Genomic DNA, 20,838 nt, shown 5'->3' on the forward strand with positions numbered 1-20,838 from the left:
GAAGGTGCATTTTTTTTGTTATTCTTTACAAGTTTGACTACAATCTCGCCTGATGGTAAGTGACGACGACCAATTAAGAAAACCTCAATTGATCCAGCCAGCGTCAGCTAGTATATATATAAAACTAGCTGACGCCGCGCGGTTTCACCCGCGTGGTTCCCGTTCCTGTAGGAATACGTGGATAATATATAGCCTATAGCCTTCCTCGATAAATGGGCTATCTAACACTGAAAAAATTTTTCAAATCAGACCAGTAGTTCCTGAGATTAGCGCGTTCAATCAAACAAACAAACTCTTCAGCTTTATAATATTAGTATAGATATGGATTTAAAAACTTACTTACTTAAAATTATTTTAAACGACTTAATAGCAAAAGTCTATTTATAGGAGAAAAACTGCATATATTTTAATTAATACAAAATTACATACAAATACTCTAATCTAAATAAAAGAGCATTTACCCTCGACCTGCTCAGAAACAGCTCGGATTTTGATGATTTTTTTTTGTTCAGTTTGTTTCTTGATATTATTTGAAATCAGAAACCTTATGGAGTGGGGACGGAATGATTTATATTATTTAAACAATATTTATGCTATTTATATAATAAATAATTAAAAAACAAAACACTACTGACTCCAAAAACACAAACTTATGCAGGAAACTAATAACCAGAAGAAAACATTATAATATTTTCTATCTATTACTATGAAGCCGATGCCAATGGTAGAATTAATGGGTAGACTTATTTATTTAATAAGTTGAATTGGTCTAGTGACAATGAAAGGGGTCTACGAACTTGTCGTAATGTGCTTCGAGTCCCTTTTCATCGTACTGCAGCTTTTAGGGGCTCATTCACGTACTCCGCCACTAAATGCTGGAATAATATCCCTCCGCCTATAAAGAACCTTAAGAGTAAGTTTACATTTAAGAAGAAATTAAAAAGATATTTGCTTAGCAAACAGGAGGAATTACAGGATTATGTGGCGGAGTTTTCACTTCTTTAGTGAATGAAATTTCCTAGTAATCTTCATAGATTTCGTTATTTAGGTACATACTACAGTAGTTTTGTAAACTAGTTAATGCAAAAAAAATATTTTCTTTTTTCTTTTTGTTTTTATTTTTATTTTATTTCCTCATTTCATGTTTCAATTATTATACTCGTAGATTGTTAGATATAAGGCTTATCATTATTGTGTATGTGTGTGTGTGTTTTATTTATACCTTTTAATTTTATATTGTTGCTTAATTTGTTGAAACACTTTTATTTGTTTAGCGTAATCCTATTATTTAGCATATTAATTCAAGGTTGTTTGTTTTTAATTTAAAGGTAATAATATAGCATATTGTCACTGTGGCTATGTATATCCGTGGTGTCACCTGGATCGAGGTAGCAGCTGAAAATCAGCGCCGCTTGGCCAAGTACTTTGCTTGGTTTATGCGGCACAATGCTGAGCTGTTACCTTTTTTCAAGGTTGTGCCAAACATAACGAATGAATATGGTTTTTGATGCTTCAACTACTTTAGTTTTGATTTTCAATTGATCAGGTGGTTGAAGCATCAGACACAACAATAGTGCTTACTTAGGCATTGTGGTGTATGGCACAATTTTTTAAATAAATGTTTTTTCTTTCTTCTTTCTTTCAAAATCTATATGGGATCTACTTCGAAATATACCCTTTACAAAAAATAAAGAATTATCAAAATCGGTCCACTCAGTAAAAAGTTACGCATAGTTTTACATTACAATTAATGGGAAAACAATCAATCATCCTCTATTTTTCTACCCTTAGGGTTAAAATTGTTTTTCCTGTTAAAATTTATATGGGACTATTTCAGGAATATACCCTTTCTATTAAAAAAAGAATATCTAAATCGAACTACTCAATAAAAAGTTATGCTTGGTTTTACATTAAAATCAATGAGAAAACCAATCAATCGTACCCTGTTTTTCTACATTTAGGATTGCAATTCTTTTTTCAAATTTATACGGGACTTACTTCGAAATATACCCTTTACAATCTATAAAGAATTATCGATATCGGACCCCATCGTAATAAGTTACGCTTAGTTTTACAATACAATTAATGGGAAAACAATCAGTCATCTTCTGTTTTTCTACCCTTAGGGTTGAAATTGTTTTTTAAAAATTTATATGGGACCATTGTCGGAATATACCCTTTCTATTTAAAAGAGAGTTATTAAAATGGGCCTACTAAATAAAAAGTTATGCTTGGTTTAACACTAAAATTAATGGGTAAACAATCAATCATACATTGTTTTCCTACTCTTAGAGTTGAATTTGATTTCTTTAAATATATATAGGACCATATATGGAATGTAAATATTATAATATTTTCTATCTATTGATCACGTTGTAGGCGGTGCCAATGTTCCAATTAATGGACCGACAAACAGTCATCTACCGTTTTCCTAGCTTTAGGGTTCAAAATATAACCCTTACAGCCTCTTGTTCTATGAGTGTCCTCGTCCTTAACGTTGTGAAGTTTCATCAACATCGACATCATATGTCATAGCAAGACAAGACAGCCTTTTATACTCATAGGGATTTCCAAACACCACGATTCTGAGTCCTGTCTTTGGCGTAGGGAGTCACTATGGCTTGCTCGATGTCGTCAATCCACCTGTTGGAGGATCGACGACATCAATCGAAGGATCAAACATTTCATTTAATTCCAAACATTTGTTAACGATTTTAGTGATTAAAGCCCGGGATCCGTGAAACAAATTTACAAGTGATTACTATCAAGTTTATTTTCCGTGAGTCATCGTCTTGATGAAGCGCTCAACCTTCTTTATTTACGAAAAGTCTAGATTTTGGTAGCTAACTGGGTTACCAGGTAATGAAAATTTCTGAGCGTTGGAACGAGACAATGTACCACGCAATTTGTACGACATTTTGGCTGTTAAGTTGTATAACTATTAATTAACAGCTGGTTAGTAACAACATTTAATAACCTCGTTATTTATACAAGATGGGAGGAGGGTAGTTTACCAAAAGTTGTTACTAACCAGATGTTTTTCTCAAAACAGACGGACGGACTCTCAGATATTGACGACATCCGTGGCACAGTGTTATGCGCGGTAGATTTACAAAACGGAGGTCCTGGGTTCGATCCCTGGCTGGGCCGATTGAGATTTTCTTAATTAGTCCAGGTCTCGTTGGTGGGAGGCTTCGGCCGTGGCTACCACCCTACCGTAAAGACGTACCGCAAAGAGATTTAGCGTTCCGGTACGATGTCGTGTAGAAAGCGAAAAGGGGTGGGATTTTCATCCTCGTCCTAACAAGTTAGCCCGCTTACATCTTAGACTGCATGCACTTATCATCAGATGAGATTGTATTCAAGGGCTAAGTTGTAAAGAATAAAAAAAAAACATAAAGATGAAGTTACTGAAGGAAAATTAACTTGGTAGTAATCTCTACTATATAAAAATAAGTCGGGTTTTCCTTCCTGATGCTATAACTCCAGAACGCACGAACCGATTTCCACGGTTTTGCATTCGTTAGAAAGGTCTCGGGCTCCGTGAGGTTTATAGCAAAGAAAATTCAGGAAAAATTTCAAGGTAGGGTAGGGATAGGGTAGATGTAGTTTAAAGTTTACACGCGGACGAAGTCGCGGGCGTCCGCTAGTCACTTGTAAATATGTTCCACGGATTATTACTTATTTAAACTGAATAGTAACTGATATGATATAACTAATCATCTTTGTCTCCTGAAGCTTTTATGAGTCACTTTTTCAGCGGTCAGCGCCATCTAGTGGCAAGGTGAAGTGTAAGCGTGTAGGTGTCTACATTGGTGGGAACATTCACGAGCGCACGAATCGTCGCAATCTATTTCTGTAAACTCTCAAGGCCCCTCGGAGTTCTTTCGTTTTCATATAACTTTCGATGATTACCTAATGTTAATGATTTTATAGAGAATCATAAAAGCAGTATTTTTTTAATTTTCTTTGTCTGCTCATCGACTATCTTCAATGTAACTTGCTTATATAGAAATGTTCTTTTGTCTAGAATATTTTTGTTTTGACTTCTTTAATTATCTCGTAAATTAAAAAAATAAAGGCAAACAAAATAACACAAATGGAAAAAAATATAATATTGGCAAGACTGTGTTACTTTGGATTATTTTTAATAGATGGCGTTCGTTGCTGAAAAAAAACTTGTAGGTTTAAATAATTTTTTTAAGTTACGAAAATTTACCAACTTATCTTACTTAAATCGTAAAAAGTTTTATTATTTATTTAAAAATATTTACTATTTAATTTAGCACCAACGATCACTGATAAATTTCATCGATTTAAAAAATCCGCCACGCAATATAACTTACAATTGGCGATGAAAAGTTTCATAGAAAAATTTGGTACGTACCGATAAATAGTTGGCAAAACAAATCCAAATTCACAAAATAGTCCATACACAATCAAATCACAAACACACAATGGGTCAATGCGACGTGCAACGAGAACTTGGTGAAGGTAAAGCGTAATTCGTGAGAAATACGGGATATCGCCGGCGGCGCGACGCGTCGGGTCGTTTTCGAAATCGTAACTAAACTACGAAAATTTGGCGAATGGCCCAAGCGGTGTGGGAATTCGCGTGGGCCGATGCAGCCAGTTGGATAACCACGCGTGACGTCTCTAATGCAGAGGTGTTTTCCGTCGAAGATAGAGAGTGATCTCACAAATCTCACCCTGCGAGAGTGGGGTCATTCTTAAGAATCATTGATTGATTCATCGTTGGTTAACAGCCGATGAACTTCCACTACTGGGCAGCCTCTTGCATGGATTTCCAAAAAACACGATCTTGCGCCGTTAGAATCCAGCGGCTCCCTGCAACCCATTTGATGTATTCAGTCCACCTAGTGGGGAGTCGACCCACACTGCGCTTTGGGACCCCAACATCCATCAGGTCTTCGAACTATGTGACCTGTCCATTGCCACTTCAGCTTCGCGACTCGCTGATATCAGTGACTTTGGGTATTGCGGTTCTCCTCCACAATACCACCTCCTCCACCACCGTGGTCTGACTTATGTCCTGCTGTGGACTATTGGCTGTTTTGATGCATGCGTTGTAGGGGCATCCCCAGAGGATCATTCAGCCGCTGAGTGTCTAATTTAACCTCTATTTGTTTGAGAATTTGACACTGAGCAGGTGAATGATCCCCTGGGGGTGCCCCTACAACGTCTATGAATTCAACTGTTAGACGTCTATAGAGGTGTTTTTTGCTCGTTTTCATTAAACAGAGTTCGAATGGGATAGATTATACCCTGGATTACACACAAATCTTTTTGTGTGTAATCTAGGACATTTAGGGTATCCAGGGATTTGTGTCCAATCTTGACACAAAACTCTTTGTGTCCAGATTGGATTCTGGACACAAAGAATAAAAAAGGCTACTTTTTAATCCGAAGCAGACTGTGGTTTATCATGCGATATCTACCTAGGTGCGTAAGTATGTAGTAAGATTGAAGTAGATCGGACTTACAACGTATTAAGGTCAAAGTCAATGTTAATTTATTTCAAGTAGGCTTAATTTAGGCTTATGTTACGTTAGAGTAGTCGAAAACTTCGTTATAATCAGGAATTGAACGCGGACGACGTCGCGGACAGAATATATTTAGAGCTTATAAAATATTAAAAATAATGGAGCTAAGCGTTTTATTATTTTCAACACATTTGTCAAAACACTTTTCATATCAACGGAGCAATTTAAAATAAAACACTAAGTTAAATAATGGACGTTATAATCGTAAAGTAACAACAACACATTTGTGTCGACATTTTTGTGTTTTGTCTGAGAAAACCAGCTATAAATATGTTCCTTCATCACTGAGGAAAACAAGTCTAGTTGACTTTTACTTTAAAACTTATTATCTAGTCATAAAGTCATTAGAAAAGAAATACAGAAAGAAAAAACGTTTATTATAGAACTGTGCCACAGGTCACAATGCCTAAGCACCAGTAGCGAAGAGTCCATACATTCATTATTCTAATGAATATATATGTATGGATGTATGAAAAACTGGAGTTTGTATCAAACGGTATGAATTTTCTTTTGGGACGGCTTACCTTTGATAAATTCCATACTTCGCCGCTGCTAAGCACTAATTGTACATCTGATTCTTCAACAACCTGAGTAAAGCAAGACCAATTTCAAGTAGAAGAAGCATCAAACATCACTTTCATGTTTGGCACAACCTTGAAAAAGGCAGCATTTTGCTGCATGAACCATGCAAATGCCAATAATTACATAATTTATATGATGGAACTCTTCAACCATTTACAGCAGTTACCTTTTGTTTGGGTTTAATTAGTTTATATTGAAGAGAACTTTCCATCTAGACAGGTTGTGACTGCATTTGATCTGTCTGTTTGGTGATGAAAATGAATGACATTTAAGGGAACTCCTCGACGATTCACAGTAGCTACCTTGTGTTTGGAATTGATAAATTTTTATTAATGAGAACTTTCCACCTGATGGGTTGTGACTGAATTATGGCGGTGTCAATCCAATGTTGTGTTTTAATTAAAGCCATTTCCGAAAGAACCACAGCAATTTTGTAATTTTAACTGTTTGTATTGAAGGCGGTTTAAAGTAGAAGGTAGCACATACGATGATATTTCCCGCTTTTTAGTTTAGTATGCCGGAAGTCAGTTGAATTTTTTTATTACAATTTTTAATGATAATGATCAAGATCAACTGCTTAATGTGCTCTTACGCAGACTCACACACAGGAGGGAAACTTGTGTTTGCTACAGAGGATTTCTTCTGCGTATATCTCGTTAGATATCCTCTTGGCAACAGTAACACAGTCAGGTGAGTAATAAATCTGCAGGTAAGTGTACACTCATCGTTGTTGCGTCAAGATGGATATGAGAAATGGATTTTGACGCATGTTGTCCATAAATTCTATCTAATATACAGAAACTAGTTGATGGATTAATGAGAGAGATGAGTTAGGTACAAATCGTCAATTTGACTACGTCGTAGAGGTAGTCACACTGATATAAGGGCGAAAGTTTATGTAATAATAATAATAATTTTTTTTTTATTATTTTATTATTATTATTATTATTAAAGTTTATGTGTGCCTGCCACTCTGCCTTTGATTTGGAAGTATATATTCAAATCTAGATCGGGGCAAACGGGGCACACTCTAGTTTTGATTCGCAAAGCGTAGATTCGAATCTGGATCGGGCATGCACCTCCAACTTTTCAGTTATGTGCATTTTATGAAATTTGATATCACATGCTTTAAACGCTGACGGAATAACATCGTGAGGAAACCTGCATACCTGAGATATTTTGTTCAATTCCTGCGTGTGTGAAGTCTGCCAATCCGCATTGGGCCCGCGTGATGGACTAATAGCCTAACCCCTCTCATTCTGAGAGGCGACTCGTGCTCAAGAGTGAGCCGAATAGGGGTTGTTAATGATGATGAAGAGTCTACTACTATTTAGTTCGTTTGACAAACTATCATCATTAATAAAATAACAAAAGTATTGTCATCGCAGCTTCTTAGATGATTTGAGTAAAACGCAGTTATGTTTCTGTATCCGCTCAGGATACCTAACTCAAACAACAGTAGACTTAGCAAACAAACGAAAATCCCACGCTCTGGGTATTTTCGAAGTATAGGACGTCATGTTTCCAACAAATAACTCAATCTAAGTGTTAGTATCGAGAACAGCTCGTGTTAACTATCTAGCTCGCTTAGTTGAAATAACTTCTAGGGTAAGCGATGATGCAGCCTATAGTGGAAGAAACATGCCTAGAAGATGTAAAGATTCACTCTTGACTTGAAAAGTATAATAAACAGCCTATATTTTTAACCGACTTAAAAAAAGGAGGAGGTTTTTAATTCGAGTCTTTGTTTCATGACGTCACGTAAACACTAAACCTTAACTAAACGGTTTAGTGTTTGACAAAATTAATAGTTATTAATTAGTGTGACGTTTATTCCTTTATTACATCGAGTAACATTGTGACATCACAAAACGGACAGCGTTTTTGACGTTTGGAAAAATTTAACAAACATATTTTTGAATTAAGTTTTTTATGAAATCCTTAGCTTTTATTATTGATATTGATATATTCCGAACCCTTCCATGAACTACACGAAATTGAAAGAAAATTGTTTAAATTAAACTAGCTGATGCCGCGTGGTTTTACTCACGTGGTTCCCGTTCCCGTAAGAATACCGGGATAATATATATCCTATAGCCTTCCTCGATAAATGGGCTATCCAACACTGAAAGAATTTTTAAAATCGGACCAGTAGTTTCTGAAGTTAGCGCGTTCAATCAAACAAACAAACTCTTAAGCTTTATAATATTAGTATAGATTTGATATGAGTCAACTACCCTGTTGTACCACGTGGCCTATCAAAACTAGTCGATGATCAATAAAGTTTTTTGGCTGTGCCAATATATTCTAATTATATTATGTCACCGCGACTAAAATAGGACTGTTATTTGAACTCCTACATAACAATGGCATCCAAAACAAAATTCATTCATAGACGTTTCTCGATATAATAATAAGTATTCAAAAATTAGTCTCAATAGCTCAACGGTAAGAGCGGTCGGACTCATCACCAAGGGGTAGTGGTTCGATCCTCACCCTGTTGGTCTATTGTCGTACCCACTCATAGCACAGTCTTTCCCGACTAGTTGGAGGGTATTGGAAATATTGGTCATATTTAAAAGATATAGCAAATATTCTTAAAAAAGTAAAGTATACTATTAGATGTGCCACTTGCGTGTGGAAATATAGGCGAACAAAGGTGGCTAATTGTCTTCATTTAATTTAGTCCCTTATTAAACAACAACGTTATTTGAACAAATAATACCTATATTGTCTACAATGTCGAGTTGTATTTTCAGGCAATGTAAAAACTATATATATCTCGCTCGTTAGTTACCATCCTACCGACAAAGATTTAGCGTTCCGGTACGATGTCGTGTGGAAAGCGAAAGTTGTGTGGATTTTCATCCTAATCCTAACAAGTTAGCCCGATTCCATCTTAGATTGCATCATCACTTTCCATCAGGTGAGATAGTAGTGAATAGCTAACTTGTAAAGAATAAACAAAAATACATAAATATATAGCGTAAGTTAATACAAAGTTGTGTATGTGTGTGTTGTGTGGAGTAGCTAAATTCGGATCAGGTTTTGCGATGATTTTCTAGGCACGTAACATATCTAACAATATCAAATATCGTTGTATGTAGGTATTTGTAATTGTTTTTCTGAATAATATTTTATTTTGACTCAAGTATCCATTGTAATTAGTGGAAAAACTAAAAATAAGGAAAAGCCTTGAAGTATTTAAACATTGTACTAATTACTTTGCAATATGTCAAGGTTTTATGCTGCACTCAATTTTGAATAATGCGGGTTACATACCTTCAGTTTTAACTCTGCAGTTTTCATTGTACAGTTTCAACTGTACCGTTTTTACTGTACAGTTTCAATTGTACCGTTTTGACTGTACAGTTTTATTTAATCGAAATTAAGCAAGTTTGCCAGGTCAGCTATTTTTATTATGATGTGAAGTCAATTTGTTTGCAAGCGTTTGTCATAAAGAAAGGAAAATGAGACGACGAAAAAAAGTAGGACAATTTATTTTTTCGAGAAGTTGAATGGATTACTAATGGTATCAGAGCGCCGTTGCCGTTTCGCAAACAAATGACCAATTACTCACTACTCGTGATTTGGCAGCGATGCTGTGCGAGTGAGGTGTTCCAATAAAATGTGTTAGTTAGAGGCAAAGAATGTAAGTACCTGACCAAAGGCGCGTAGGCTTAGTAGAATGCAACGTAATCCGCCATGTGATGTTGTGGTAATTACTCAGTAGGTTTAACTCGATCACAGACAAGTGAACCTAACGTGGGCTTGCGCCAGTTTTGCCTCACAATTTCCATGCTCACAAGTCTAATTTGGGGAAATATGGTCTACGATCCGGCATTAGAAATAAATATTATGAAGCTGAAGAGAATTGAACGCGCTAATCTCAGGAACTACTGGGCCGTTTTGAAAAATTCTTTCAGTGTTAGATAGCCCATTTATCGAGGAAGGCTAAAGGCTATATATTATTCCCGTATTCCTACGAGAGCAGGAATTACACGGGTGAAACCACGCGGTTTCAGCTAGTTAGAAATATATACCCTCAACTGTTATTAATTAGTCGTTCTTTATCTACCCATATTCGGCTTAGGTACTGCTAAGCTCGAGTCTCCTTTCAAAATGAGAGGGGTTAGGCCGATAGTCCACCACGCTGGCCCAATGCGGATTGGCAGACTTCACACACGCCGAGAATTGAGAAAATTCTCTGGTATGCAGGTTTCCTCACAATGTTTTTTCTTCGCCGTTTGAGACACGTGATATTTAATTCCTTAAAATGCACACAACTGAAAAACTGGAGGTGCGTGCCCCGGATTCGAACCCACACCCTCCGGAACCGCGAGCCAACGTGCGTTCAGGCCAGTTTCTCCTCACAACTCCCATGCTCACAAGTCACAAGTCTAAATTAGGGAATTAGTGCTTGTGGTTCTATTAACGTACTACGCCCGCGACTTCGTCCGCCCTTAGACCTACTTAATCCGACCCTTTTGCAAAATCCGTTCTTATCGGACCTCTAATCTAAAAACTACCTCCCTGACAAATTTCATCTTTGTACGTGAAGGGGCTCTTAAGATTTCGTGATGCATGTGAAAGTTACTTCTTAGGTTGATTCTCAGGGCATTTTGTTGGATGTGTGAATTAAAAGTTTCGAAGTTGTATTTTCTGTGACATACAAAAAAATTAAATAAATAAAAATTATCATACTTGTAATATAATGTTCGGTATAAAAACATGCAATTCGTCTGACAGTTTGTCTCATTGGAAATTTTTGCCATGATTTCCACGTCAATTTGTCACGTGGTTTTAATTAATTATTTTCTAATTAGCAATTCAAGAGTGAATTAGTGTGAATGCGTAGGTCGCATTAACGTCGGTAATTGTGACATTTACGTGTACTCTTAAAATAACACCAATGATTAATGATTTTGGAGTAATTAGATGTATAATACTTTACTCGTAACTAAAAGGGAATGCATGCATTAATGCATCCCTGGCCCTGGCCTATCCTGAGTACCCGGCAATTTCATATTTATCAACCCATATTCGGCTCACTGCTGAGCTTGAGTCTCCTACCAAAATGAGAGGGATTAGGCCATTAGTCTACCACGCTGGCCCAATGCGGATCGGCAGACTTCACACACGCAGAGAATTAAGAAAATTCTTTAGTGTGCAGGTTTCCTTACGACGTTTTCCTTCACTGTTTGAGACACATGCTATTTAATTTCTTAAAATGCGCACAACTGAAAAGTTGAGGGTACATGCCTCGGACCGGATTCGAACCTACGCCCTCCGGAATCGGAGGCAGAGGTCATATCCACTGGGCTATAACGGCTCGTACAATACCGTCAGCTCGGCAATTTATTTATAGCGAAAAAACAATCTTGATAATTACACTTATCATTACTTTATCAAAAAAGTTTGCTACAACGTTTTACGACATTAATTTGTCCCCAATTTTTTTACCGCTAGAAAGTCAAGTTATTTTAGAGTGTCATAGACTATGTTTTATCCCCGTATTCTCATGGGAACGGGAACTACGCGAGTGAAACCACGGGGCGTCGTCTAGTATAAATACAGTAGATAGCTGGCGCAACTGTCCAGTGTCCACTCAAACAGCGGAACCAGCAAATAAATGTTTTTTTTTTTATTCTATACAAGTTAGCTCTTGACTACAATCTCACCTGATGGTAATTGATGATGCAATCTAAGATGGAAGCGGGCTAACTTGTTAGGATTAGGATGACAATCCACACCCCTTTCGGTTTCTACACGACATCGTACCGGAACGCTAAATCGCTTGGCGGTACGTCTTTGTCGGTAGGGTGGTAACTAGCCACGGCCGATGCCTCCCACCAGCCAGACCTGGACCAATTAAGAAAACCTCAATCAGCCCAGCCGGGGATCGAACCCAGGACCTCCGTCTTGTAAATCCACTTTGCATACCACTGCGCCACGGGGGCCGTCAATGTAATGCAATGTATGGCATAACTTTTATTAGAAAACAATTTGCTTTAAATGAAAAACTTGTTAATTTCTTGTTGTTTATTGTTAACTAAAAATTATTTTTGGCATACGTGCATAGGTTACTCGTGAAAACGTTTGTTATCGAACTTCAAGGGATACAATAAAAAATGACACTTTTTTGTGGTTCTAAGGCCTTATAACTGGGGTCTTAGCCCTACGTCACTAATGTCTAGCCATATATACAGCTATCACGGATTATTTCAGAGAATACCAGCGAACGCGTGGGCGCATGCATTGTGTCCAAGTATTTTTGGGTTGAAGTAGCAGTACTCTCTAAATATAGCCAACTGATTCAGTTATGACGTATTTGCTTACATCTCGGATGACCTGACTGACGCAGTCAGAACAGCTTGTGACCGTGTGGTTCTAGATTTCATATATTAATTTTTAATAACCGACTTCAAAAAAAGTTTATCAATTCGTCGGAATCTTTTTCTTTTTTAATAACCGACTTCAAAAAAGTTTATCAATTCGTCGGAATCTTTTTTTTTTTATGTTTCAATTTTTTTTTTGTTTGATAGGGTTTACTTTCCATTTGGTCCCATCGTAATCATATTAGGAGCTGATGCAGGAATCCTGGAGAAATTGAGGTGAACGTTCGAATAATATAGGGATACAGGGGACTAGTACGTTTGTTAATGTTTTCAAGTATTTTAAAGCACTACAAGCTAGTTCTATATTAGAACAAGTATCCAAAGCTGCTCTAATAGGATCTTACCAAATTTGGATAGGCAGGGAGAACAACACGAGCAGAGAAGGGGAGTGTTGATCGATCGTCGAGGAATTCCTTAATCCTACGTCCAGTAGTCACAAGTCCTGGACTTTGCTTGTTGTTTTTCTCTCTACCACGCGATGGACCCGGCACCTGCACGGTGAATCCATGGAATGCTATGATATTCGTCTCGTCTCCTCGATACGGGCATTTTAACACTGAAAGAATTTTTCAAATTGGACCAGCAGTTCCTAAGATTAGCGCGTTCAAACAAACAATCTCTTAAAATAGAAGTATAGATAAATAGCATTTAAAATCGACCTTACCCTACTACGAATTTGCATAGATTAACCAAAATCGATCAAAGAGGCAAGAATGTTCAAGGAATTAATAAAGTTCAATATTATTTTATGAATAACTATTATAATCGACCTTACCCTATCAGTTAATTTTATAGCACGTAATATCAGTAATATCATGATAGTTGTAATTTCCTTCGACTTCAAAGAGCAGATGTTCTCTACGTGTGACTCACCTAAGTGTATGTATGAGTATAAATCATATTGTTAGTCTAGTTGTTGCAATGCCAATCTGTAGGTCAAGCTCGTAAACAATGCACTCAAGAACTTTAGAATAAAGGTTGGTTATCAAAACATAACTGTGTTTAAAGTAACACTTGTTTTGTTTTGCACCTTTAAATTCATCATCATCATCATCAAAAACAACAACAACAACAACAACAACACCATCATCATCATCATCATGTCTTTCCTTTTGTAGGGATTTCCAAACATCACGATACTGAGCCATATGCATCCAGCGAATACCTGCGACTCGCTTGATGTCATCAGTCCACCTATAAATTGCTTTTTATAAATACTAGCAGATCACGTGGTTTCACCCGCGTGGTTCCCGTTCCCGTATGAATAATGGGATAAAATATAGCCTATAGCACACAGATAGAGTAGCTTCCTAACAGCGAATGAACTTTTTAAATCGGTTCATTCATATTCAACACATAGCCTAGCTCTGAAGTGAACTGTTAAAAATAGGCTAATTACAATTATAGTAATTTAAAAAAAATGTTAAAATCGGATTTAGAAAAAAGTTACGCGTGTTCATACATAAAAAAATATTTACAGGTTGAATTAATAACCTTGTCTCCTTTTTCCGTAAAGAATCTTGAGGATTTTTAAAGAGAAGTATTGTTTTAATTAGAAATGCTTTTTATTAATATGTCTAAATTATCGTTTGGATTTCTAAACTCAAGAAAGAGTTTTGGGTTCAAGTCCTGCCACATGGAATTTGTAGTACCGAATCTCACTTTCAAACCCAGTGCATCAGTATATTAATTGCAGTATAAAGAGAAAAAATTTGAAAAAGAGAATATATTCCGAAAGCCTTAACGTAGCAGCTACTATATATCGTAGAGCTCATCGTAGCCCGCGTAGCAATGCTACGAAAATTATAGGTTGTCATTTTTATCATGAATGTAATTAAAAACCCATTTTTTGTCTGATGTAATTCTGTAGTACAAAATCAAAGTCCTTTACTTACAGTAGTTTATTTACAAGTATTTTTGAAGACATACTGAGAAGAGCCAGCGGGAACCTTAGCGGTGATTTTTTTATATTTGCCATTTTTTTTTAATATGACCAATATTCCCATTCCCCTCCAACTAGTCAAGAAAGACTGTGCTAGGAGTGGGTACGACAATAGACCAACGGGGCGAGGATCGAACCACCACCCTTCGGTGATGAGTCCGACCGCTATAATTGTTTATAATAAGTTTTATTTACTTCATATCATTATTTATTTCTTTTGGTGAGAGTATCTGATTACGCTAAGCATTATTGTAATTAAGAATTTATGAAATTCATCAAGTGTAATGTAATAATGCTTTTTCTTTTTTTTTTAATTTAAACTATTCATATTAATTGTTTATGACGCACGATTAAAACTTACGTGATACAACGCCGGACTATGCCCGAATAGTTTCGAACCCATACGGGGCCCTTAGTCATGAGCTGGCTCTTGCAACGCGGCACGATCCAAACTGATCCATTTTGGATCGTGCCGCGTGTAGGTGATTGTTGGTTTTTCGCTTACCAAAAGCGTGATTGCAGTCAAACTCTGACCTATTATATATTCCTATCACTTACAATATAATACAGTTGACCTCTTAGACATATTTTAGTACGTGCCAAGTTTTCTAAGAGGATCACCTTTATATTTTAATAGACACTGGACAATTTTGCCATTGTTTATAGCTTTTTGTTGCCAATTTAAATAAATCATAATAATCTGTCAGCTTGTACTATGAGTCTAAACTGCACCATATATTCGCCAAGTACCTGAATATAATTTAGTATTATTGTCTCATTTGTCCAGTGATTAGCCTATGTGGCCTCAGACCTGGTTAGACGGCCTTCAATTCCCGGTTGGGTCGATTGAGGTTTTCAATTGGTCGAGGTCTGGCTGGTGGGAGGCTTCGGCTGTCGCTAGTTACCCTACCGACAAAGACGTACCGCCAAGCGATTTAGAGTTCCAGTACGATGTCGTTTAGAAGCCGAAAGGGGTGTGGATTTTCGTCATCCTCCTAACAAGTTAGCCCGCTTCCGTCTAAGCCAGCATCATCACTTACCATCAGGTGAGATTGTAGTCAAGGGCTAATTTGTAAAGAATTAAAAAAACGTGGGTCGGGTCATGAATTACGTACTGAGTTTTTCTGTCTTCTGAGATATTTTCGTTAAATATTCTCAGCCCGGATTTGGGAAATTGTTGGTTACTCCCCCAAGGCTCGGAGATTATGTTAAGTACGTTGGCTGTTAGTTTATTTTGTAATAAATTTACAATATAAATTTAAGAAAAAAATAATCAAAAACAAACAAGAAGGCCGATCTTTGCTTATTCTTTACAAAAAACAAATAATCAGGTTTCATCGATCTGTTCTGTGATTAGCCTTAACATTTTAGTGCAAGTTTTTAATTTTTTTTTAAATTAATTATCTATTCTAATACTATAAAGCTGAAGAGTTTGTTTAATTGTTTGAATGAACGCGCTAATCTCAGGTCCGATTTGAAAAATTATTTCTGTGTTAGATAGCCCATTGATTAGGAAGGCTATAGGCTATATACTATCCCCGTATTCCTGCGGGAATAGGAACCACGCGGGTGAAACCGCGCGGCGTCAGTTAGTAAAATATATAATTGTGTAAAATAATACCGAATATCAATAAATACCGAAAGTATCGTCATCAATTCGGCACACTGCTGAGCTCGAGTCTCCTCTCAGAATGAGAGGGGTTAGGCCAATAGTCCACCACGCTTGCCCAATGCGGATTGGGAGACTTCACACACGTAGAGAATTAAGAAAATTTTCTGGCATGCAGGTTTCCTCACAATGTTTTCCTTTCACCGATTGAGACACGTAATATTTAATTTCTTAAAATGCACACAACTGAAAAGTTGGAGGTGCATGCTCCGGACTGGATTCGAACCCACACCCTCCGGAATCGGAGGCAGAGGTCATATCCACTGGGCTATCACAACTCTTTCAGCAACCGAAAGTATGGTTTTCCTATATTAATAGTAATGTAAGTTTTCATAATTAGATTTTATATTTCGTAACTGACGGTTTGGCAAGTGGCCATCGGGAGGGAGACGGCGATAGTTTTACGCACGAGTGCGAATGGGACAGATGATAATCTTGTGTGAAAAATATTTATGCTAAGGCCTTCTGTTGCTATGAATTCGACTATGAATAGTCGACGGTTGTTTATTTTTGTATTGCGATTTGAAGGTTAACGGAGTTTCACTTTGCGGTAATTTTCACGTTCTCGGTTGAACCGTGGTTAAATTGTGGTGTTTCTGGTTTTTTTGACAATAATGATAATAGGGATGATGACAGTTTTTTAAATTCCATATAAATTAAGAGTATACTAACAGCAAAGCAATTTTGTAAAAGTAACAGGGTATCTGCGATCATTACTTTCGGAGCTACAGGGTGCCGCGGATCCCTGAAAAACGCTCCATACAAAATGGCACGATTTAGTGACGTCGTTGGCTCGCTAATCGTTAGGTTTGTATGGGCGTTCAAACAAAATTACTAATATCTTTGTTATTTGTGCGTTATGTTTATAGTTCATTTATTGAAAAATGTCACATTTAATGTAACCAAGCTAAAACTGTATGAATTTTCATCTAATTACGATAAAAAAAAATTTAATAGATTTTATAATCTCATTTATTTTGCAAATATCCAGACAATCTTTGCTTTTTATGTATAAATTAGTTAAAATTGACCTTATTCACCCGAATGTATCATAAAAATCAATATATTCAAACGTAGTCATCATCCCCATTCAATTCATGGCTTTAATATGCTTGTTTGCTCTATGGTATAACTGTTAAATTGTTAATTATAATTTGTAATCAAAAGGATTAAATACATTTTGAAATATCTATCTGCTATATATTAACATAATTAGACCGCCTTTGCGCATCTTACTTTTTTGTTTGTTAATTTTTTTTGTGTATAATAAAGAATTAAATAAATAAATAATTAGTGATAGCCTAGTGGATATTATCTCTATCTTCGATTCAGAGGGCATAGGTTTGAATCCAGTCAGGGCATGCACCTCTAACTTTTCAGTTATTTTAAGAATGCATTTATATATTGCATTTTAAGAAATCAATTATCAATTATCAAACGGAAAACATCGAGAAGAAACCTGCATACCAGAGAATTTTCTTTATTATCTGCGTGTGTGAAGTCTGCCCCTCTAATTCTGAGAGGAGACTCGAGCTCGACAGTAAGCCTAATATGGGTTGATAACGATGTATTACTTAGTTAATACTGACCTGACCTTATTTAACCGAATGTCTTATATAAATCAGTATATTCTAGGTTTAGTTTTGGGTGTACTCTTCTATAACAAGATCCCCAAGAGTGTGGTGGACCTGCCAATGCATAGCTTTAAGCAATGTGTTTAAAAACATTTACTTAGTCGAGGTTACTACACCATTGATAAGTTCCTTAATGATAAAGATGCTTGGAGGCCATTGGATCAGATTTCACCTTCACACAGGAAGTAAAACTAAAAGAAATTGTAATGTTATCATCAACTGTAAAATCTACTACCTACTGTATGTTTTTTTTTAAAAGAGCAACTGTTGAGTTTCTTGCCGATTTCTTCTCAATAGAACCTGCCTTCCAAACCGGTGGTAGAATGTTTACAAATAGTCAACTGACGTATTAAAAGTGCTTGTAAACCGAGTTTACTTAAAAATTAATGAATTTTGATTTTTTTTTTTAGTCATCATCCTCATTACAGATTAACAATGGATAGTAATTTTTAGGTAGTTACTTGCGTGTTCTCAAATTGTTACTTGATGGTTTTCACTTACCATCAGGTGGGTTACCTGCTTGATCAAAATACAAAGCCATCTAGAGCAGTCTAGACTTTTCCATAATGTAGACATTTTCAGTAATTGTCTACTTTATAGGTTTGAAGACGTTGAAATAAGAGGTATTTTATTTAAATGAAAAATTGTTCAAAAATGCTGTTAACCTGAGTACAATTGGAATCATTCCAAAAATTCTTTCACTATTTAAAAGCTTCAGTAATATCAGATTAACAGTGTCCTACTACGTTTTCTACTTCAATTTAATTTTAAAAAGAACTGCGAGTAGAATTTATATTAAAATTATTTTTTTTAAAGAATCTAATATGAAATGTATGTTTATGTTGGTAGTATATAATCCACTTATAAATATGATCAACATTTCCGTTCATCTCGATTTAATCGAAATGACTTTGCAATTGCACGTTGTAGAGTCAACATCTCCTGAGGATGCTCCGGTTTCGGGGTGAAACGTACGTAGAGACTATTTTGTCGGACCTGGGTGACGTTGTCAAATTCAAATTCAAAATTCAAAATGGGTTCGCCGAATATTCGTGGATGATAGCAAAATAAATAAATCATTATATAATCGAAATGCTGTGTTAGAGTAGGTATATCTACCTACCTACGGTTAGACCTAGGTTACTATCGATAGCCCAATGGTTGAGGATCAAACTCATCAGCAATCAGCGCGAGTGAGTCATTCGATCGGTCGGCTCGTGTCGTCATGAGCCGAGATAGTACGAAATGTTCCGTGAGTTAGGTAAGGAGTAGTGTTAACGGCTCAAGGCCTAGCTCATTCTTGTCGTGACGTTCGATCCGTCCACATTTTTGGTTGGATAATCCTTCATGGATTATTTTGGTTTAGGCGAGGAGAATGACTTGAGTGGGGATAGGGAGTGTTAACTAGTTTTAAAAAGACGTTTTTAACCCTACATCCTTCGGTCGCAAGTCCGGGACTTCACTCGAGGTTATTCTCTGTCATTCGAGGGCTTATTGGCGGGAATTGTTAGACCTGACCGACTTTTATTCAATAATAGTGTTTTGCCCTTTAAATTCACTTCAGTCAACCCGTTTCTGACACTGGTCTTAAATCGGAACCCTCATCACAGAACAATTTTTTTTTTCATTCTTTACAAGTTAACCCTTGACTAGAATCTCACCTGATGGTAAGTGATGATGCAATCTAAGATGAAAGCGGGCTAACTTGTTATGAGTACCTACGATGAAAATCTAAACACCTCTTGGTTTCTATACGACATCGTAACGTAAATCGCTTGGTGGTATGTCTTGGACGGCCAAAGGTGGTAATTGGCCACGGCCGAACCTCAATTAGCCCAGCCGGGGATCGAACCCAGGACCCCCATCTTGTAAATCCAACACAAATAACGCCACACAGTCTGTTAAAACTGTACCATAGAGGCTTCTACATTAAATCATAGTGGGTCTCTATATTAATCAGTAAACAAAGATTAACATTAATTATGCTGGCGATAACTATCAACAAAGTCTGTGTTCCCGAAATAAGTTCCAATTAAAATAGAACTAAAAACAACACGCGGATTGTTTGACTCTTGCGTAGGAAAATTGAAAACGAATGTTTTTTCGGGCAGCGGTGCCAGATCTGATAAACAATTTGCCATCTGTCGAGAAATCGCGGTTCTGCTTCGGTTGACACAAAGACAATAAACACTAATTACTCAATTAGTGTTTCTATGGTGTACCAACATAAACCAACCATACCTAATGTATGGTAATTGTTGGTATGGTGTATGTTAAAATATCCATGTATAGGAGATACATGGATATTTTAACCTCGCGTCTTCAAAAAAAAATCATTTATTTCAATTTAGATTTAGTTTACAAGCACTTTTGAAACTTCAAGTTATGTCATGATTACATTTTATAGTGGTAAGTAAATTCGAAAACTTAAGATGAATGTTACGAGGGTTTCAACAGCCTTAGTCCGAGAAGACCTCGGACTTCACTCTCGGAAGGCTTCGGGTCGTTTTGACCCGAAACTGAATTTTAATCACACTATCACACTATTAATATAAAGGCGAAAGCTTGTGTGTAAGTGTGTAAGTATGTTTGTTCCTCTTATACGCTGCGGCTACTGAAGCGATTTGGCTGAAATTTGGAATGAAAATAGATTTAATTAACTGGATTAACACATAGGCTACTTTTCATCCTGGAAAAATCCATGGTTCCCGCGGGATTTGTGAAAAACTGAATTCCATGCAGACGGAGTCGCGGGCGTCCGCTAGTTGTTCATAAAACTCGTAGTTATTAAAATAATTTTATACGATTTTGTGATAATTACGCGTTTGATATAAATCAGTTTTGATAAATTATGAAAATTAAGCTTTTCTTCATATTTTTTAAATAAAATAACTTAACTTAAATGCTGAAAAGTGCGACTAGAGAGAGAAGATAAAGACCGTTTCGAAAAAATCGTTATGAAACCAAAGCGCTGTTCTGTAGCGATGTTTTAATACAGTGTTAGTCTCTATCTCTTTCTGTCTAACACGATACTATAGATAGAGAAAGA

The 20,838-nt window shown here is 36.5% G+C and overlaps 1 protein-coding gene across 26 annotated transcripts in view; it reads right to left on the reverse strand.

The window, feature by feature from the left end:
- The window catches only part of LOC112055922 (twitchin), a 170,366-nt gene that overhangs the window by 140,639 nt on the left and 8,889 nt on the right, over positions 1 to 20,838 (reverse strand). For 25 of the 26 annotated variants that reach the window (XM_052889267.1, XM_052889266.1, XM_052889258.1 and 22 more), the window contains exon 1: positions 4,388 to 4,578. The exons of the other annotated variant lie outside the window; for it this stretch is intronic. The gene's annotated coding sequence lies outside the window, so the exon portion shown is untranslated. Of the gene's footprint in view, positions 1 to 4,387; positions 4,579 to 20,838 lie in introns of those variants that run through there. 26 annotated transcript variants of the gene reach the window in all.

Source organism: Bicyclus anynana, chromosome 25 (assembly GCF_947172395.1).
Source record: "Bicyclus anynana chromosome 25, ilBicAnyn1.1, whole genome shotgun sequence".
NCBI classification, from domain to species: Eukaryota; Metazoa; Arthropoda; class Insecta; order Lepidoptera; family Nymphalidae; genus Bicyclus; species Bicyclus anynana.